We start from the raw sequence: 5,642 nt of genomic DNA, 5'->3' as shown, positions 1-5,642 counted from the left end.
ATAGGTTAAGTATGTGATTTGGATTAATGGTTTGGATTCTGTTACCTTAATGCTTGCTTCCTTACTGTTTGATTGGAGCTGCTGTGAAGTTCGGTTATTTTGAGCATGTAGTTTCCTTCATGTTGTTACCTTAATGGTTTGAATTAATGGTTTAGATTCTGTTACCTTAATGCTTGCTCCTTACTGTTTGATTGGAGCTGCTGTGAAGTTCGGTTATTTTGAGCATGCAGTTTAGTTCCTTCCTTACTGTTTGATTTGGAGCTGCTGTGTAGTTTGTTTGTGCTATGAAGTGGGCACGAACAGCCCTTACTGTTGGTTTCGGTTTGTTTTTTTTTAAGCTTACTGCCATGAAACTTAATTCAGATTGTTTAGATTTAGAAATGAACAAATTGCTTAGTTTGAATGCATGTGTGATTGATTGCAGCAAGTGCTATAATCTGAACCCTAGTTTTCAGTTTGTGCTTATGGCTTTAGTATTTCAGTTTAGATCTTGTTGTTTATTTCAAGCATACAGATTTAAGTTTCCTTGCCACCTCAATATGCATGAACGGTTTATTTATAAGCATGCAATTTTTTATATCTCAGTTGTAGGCTTTAGTTGTATATTTCTTGTATCCAGAGCCAATTGTTATAAGAATAGCTTCTTATCTTGCTCCGGATTTTGTACACATACATTTATGAGTAATTATAGGTAAAGGAAGACCAAGGTCTTAATTTTGATCCCAAATTCCAGCATTTGAGGATCAGCAGCACGCCTAGTGCTTGAAGAAATGCTGAGGCATTATATATTAGAAGTAATAAAAGATAATAGATATTTTATTTGAAAAGGCTAGTACCCGACTTCCGAGGTTGTCGTTAAACAAATCCAGGTGACCAATTCCGAGGTCTTGGCCCTGGTAAGACCAAGGTCTTTACCCTCGTAGAACTGGTGGCTCGCTACCTCAGTTCCTATTAGGGAGCGCGCATTGGTACTAAGTCTGGGCCCAAGAGATTATTATTATTTTAAAGTATAAAAGTATAAGTTTTGAACAAGTGAAATAAGTTTCACATAAGTTTAAAATTCAGCAAGTTTAGTTTCTTTTATGCTAGCATGTTGTTTAGATTTTCATACTGTTGTTAGATGAGCATGAGTAGCTTTACATGTTTAGCATTTCAGTATGTTTTGTTTCTTTTGCTATTAGATGAGCATGAGCAGTATGTTCTTTTAAGCATTCAGTTTTTAGATCTCTTCCTACTCACATGCATATTCGAGTTTTATGAGTTAGATAGTGCTTACTAAGCATTTTGCTTATAGTTGCATTTCCTCTTACTGCAGATAAAGGAAAGGAAAAGCTATAGCGAAGGAAGGCGACAAGGAGGTGTGGATGGATGTGTGATGTTTGGACTATGGAAGCCTTGGGACTTAGCTTAAAAATTTATTAAGATTTTGTATTCAGAATGTTGAAACTATTCTTTCATATTATTAGATTTGCTCATTGGATATTTTATGTTTAGAACTCTATCTTTTAATTGCTATGCATATTGGTTTATCATCTGAGTTGTATCATTGTTGCATCCTTATGTAGATTTATATATATAGTTTCTAGCATGTTCAGATTGATGTATAGTTTTAGTTGTGAACGTATACTTGAGTAGTATGTTTTCCGCTGTTACATATTGTATGCTTTGAGTGTTGAGAGTTTTAAGCATAGATAATTTCATGTGAGCAACATTAGTTAAGTATAGTTAGTAGTCCGGTAGAGCTCCACCCTCACAGACTAGTAGGGAGGAGGGTGGGGTGTTACATCTCTGTCCCACCACGACCTGAAAGTCAATTTTTGAAATATGCATTTAACTAACTAATGATTAAACCTAAATCTAACCCAAAGTCAAATTAACTTTAAAATTCAAATTAATTTTATTCAAGTAAAATTATAAACTATCTCACACAACCTACCTATAGAACTAACATGCTTAATAATCTAAAATGGGTGAGACATTAAGCTAAAAATAACAAACTATATTGGAACTTGCATGTGACCACTAAATCCATAGGAATTAGGTTCCTATGATATGGCCAGATAGCTAGAATAAAAATATATGATAATATTATTGTTAGCTTTTTTTAACTAGCCTAGCCTAGGTCAAACCTTAGAAAGTAGGAACATATAATAGACAACAGTATCTCATAAATATATTAGGATTACATTATTTGTATATTGAGGTACTTAGATTGGTATGGGATGCTTAAGTCTAAATATAAATTTTAGATGCTTATATCAGGACATAGTCTTAAATTTGGACTAAATTTTTTAAATTGATTAAGTAATCTTTCGTAGTAACTGACTAACTGGAAAACTCTTACTTGACTTGATTAACTCGTTGAAAACTTATATCTTATAATAGTCAAGCTAGAGCCAAAGTTAGATATTTTGATAAGGATGATTTTTTTAAAATATTATATTTTAAAATTGTTTAATCATGGCTTAAATTTATTAATTCTAAAAGGACAGATGCTTAAACTCTAGGATTTTTTTATTTGCCTTATAAATTAATTTATTATTCCAAGAATTAATGGTTTTATATTTTTAAAATTGCACGCAATATTACATTCTTTTAATCGGTTAATTCATGTAATTTCTTGATTTTTTATTCATTTTCTATTGACTTAAAATTTTAAATATCTTTCAAAAATTTCTATTTCGACTTAAAAACATTTTTCGAAAACTTTCTTTTCACTTAAAAACATTATTCGAAAACTTTCTTTTGCTTAAAATAATTTTCGAAAAGCTTCATTTGACTAAAAAATATTTTGAAAATTTATTTTCTATATTAAAATATTATTTTTGAAAATTTATTTTCTATGTTAAAAATTATTTCTGAAAAATCTTTTGAAATTTTATTTTCTATGCTAAAATTATTTTTGAAAAAAAATCTTTTGAAAATTTATTTTCTATGATAAAAATATTTTTGAAAAAAAACTTTTGAAAATTTATTGTCAATGTGAAAAATAATTTTTGAAAAATTCTTTGAAAATCTATTTTGAAAAGTATATTCTATTATAAAATGGTTTTTGAAAATCAATTTTGAGAATGTATTTTCTATCCTTGAAAATCAATTTTAAAATTTTATCTTATAAATCTTTTCGAAAGATTCTATGTTGAACATATTTTCTTAAAAATTCATTTTTGAAATTTATCTTAAAGTTAAGTTTTTCAAATACTCTTTTCGTGAAGAATTTTCATTTTCTTTGGAGATATTTTCAAAAACTCTATTACAGAATTGTTTTTTAGACCTCTTTAGTGATTTTTGATTTATATGGAGGAGAGAATAGTTTAAAAGTTTTGTTTAAAAAAGTTTTAAGTATTTTTAAAAATCTCAAACACATTAATTTCAAGAAGGAGATTAATTTGAGGGGAAACCTTTTTGAAAATAAAATTTGGTACTTTTTAAAATGTTGTTTCCTTAACTTTAAACTCGTTGTCATAATTAAAGAAGAGAAGACTATTAGTACAAGTAGTACCAAATAATCACTTATGTTTTGATATTGGTAAATGTTCAATGTTAAGGTTAAGTGTGATCTAATAAAGTTAATCAATTGTGCAGGTAGCTCAATCTAATAGTCCAAGTAGGTCAAGTTGAATAAATACCATGCAAGTTAAAGTTCTAGTAGATCAGTTGGGTCAGATACTAGACAAAGAAACCTTAGTAGATCAAGGATACCAGGCAACTAAGTCTAGATGGGTCAATGAACTTAATATCTAGTAGGAGGGACTTGATTGGTCAGTGAGAACCAGACATCAAGTCGAAAAATCCTAGGGGTCAAGTGATCCGATGCTGAGCAGAGGGACTCCAAACGAGTCTGGAGGACTAAGATTTGACCAATGATAAATTGAGGTAACCTTCTAGAGTAAAGTGGTTCTTCTAAAAGGAAGAATGAGTAAGAACGAGTTCTCTTTATGAGGACATCCTTAGGTGATGGTTAAACTAAGTGATTCACTCGAATTCTGAAGTCAAGATTAGATAGTTAGACAACTGTCGAAATCTCTTTTACCTACTTATAATATTACTATGCTAATTTTTTTTAAGGATCGGTAGACTAATAAGCTAGATCAATAGACTAAACAGATCAGTAGATCGATCAACCTAATTAGTAGACCGAAAGCTAATGTGTCAACCAAGTCCTGCTATGTGCTAACGTGGCATCCGACGTGGATTGGATGAGTTTTGAATTTTTGATGTGGCACAGGATAAGGGTCGTTCCACTGATGTGGTGATGAGATAAAATTTGGTCAACTGACATGGTAGAGTGACCAGTCAAGGATAAGGACCACAACACTGACGTGGATGATCTTCATCGACAAGTTGATGTGGCGAAAATGGATTAGAGGACAGTCAGATTGGTAGATCAATATTGGGGATTGATAGATCGATCGACCGAATCTAAATCTAATTTCCAAGGCTATCGAAATACTGATAAGGCGGATTGGTAGACCCATTCGGGTCTATAAAAAAAGCTCTCGGGCCAAGGTTTCATGATCAACTTCCAAGTAATTCTACTCTCACCTCGCTTCGAAAACACGAAACACAATGCAAATTGTTGCTTCGACAACTGTGCAAATCTTTGAATCTTTTGTCGGTATAATTGTAATTGTTCTTTTTTATTTTTGTCTCAGTACTTTAATTTTAAAGGAACGGTAAACATGGTACCATTCCTCGAATTTTATAAAATTAAAAGATGAAGTCCCTTTCTCTTTCGAGAAAGAGACAACTAATGGATTGTCTATTGAAAGCTATCAACGATTACAAAATTTGAATTATATATTGTGAACTAAGTAAAAAAAAATAAAGCATGTTCTTATGCTTTGTGTTATACCCCGTTGACTTACTTTGAAAAGATAAAATTAGTTTTATAAAACGCAAAAAGAGACAACATGCGCTATTCACGGCTCTTATGCGCTTTCTCCGACCCTACACTAAGTGCTAAAATATAATATATAAATTAATTTAACTTGCATGGAATTATGCTTGTTCTTTATTTATCAAGCTCAATAAAAAAAATCTATTTCAATTTCAATTAACTAATTACTTAAACTTGTATTATTAAAGGGCAAATCTCTTGAGAAAGATACAAAGCATAATCAATGGATGCCTTGGAGCATCCACTCCTATATAGAAGGTAAGCCTATTCATTGGATGGTGCATTGAATGCTCAACCAAGAGTGGCCACTAATCTATGAGTCGTCCGTGAAGTTCTCTTTACATTGATTATGAGATTGACCTCCGAACTGCTGCTCCATAGCGGATCTCACCATTGACTTTGAATAGCGTATGGTATCATATTGCATGCATAAACTTTCATTTTAGATCCTTGAACCTAAAGCATGTTATCATATTGCATGCATAAACTTTTTTTTTAGATCCTTGAACCTAATGCAAGAAAAGAAAAGAAAAATGACATTAGAAAAGAAAGAAAACAAAAGATAAAGGAGATTGGGCAATTGTATCGAGAAGTGAAATATGTTCTAGTTGTAGAATTTGAGTGTTTGTATCAAAATTGCTCCCCTTATGGTTGTAGAAAATTTGAAAAAATTATTTATTTAACATTTTGATCCTCAAAACATAATGATCAGAGTTATAAATATGAAAAGGAAAACTACAAG

This window comes from Zingiber officinale, chromosome 3B (assembly GCF_018446385.1).
Source record: "Zingiber officinale cultivar Zhangliang chromosome 3B, Zo_v1.1, whole genome shotgun sequence".
In the NCBI taxonomy this organism is placed as follows: Eukaryota; Viridiplantae; Streptophyta; class Magnoliopsida; order Zingiberales; family Zingiberaceae; genus Zingiber; species Zingiber officinale.
This window is presented reverse-complemented; position numbering follows the sequence as displayed.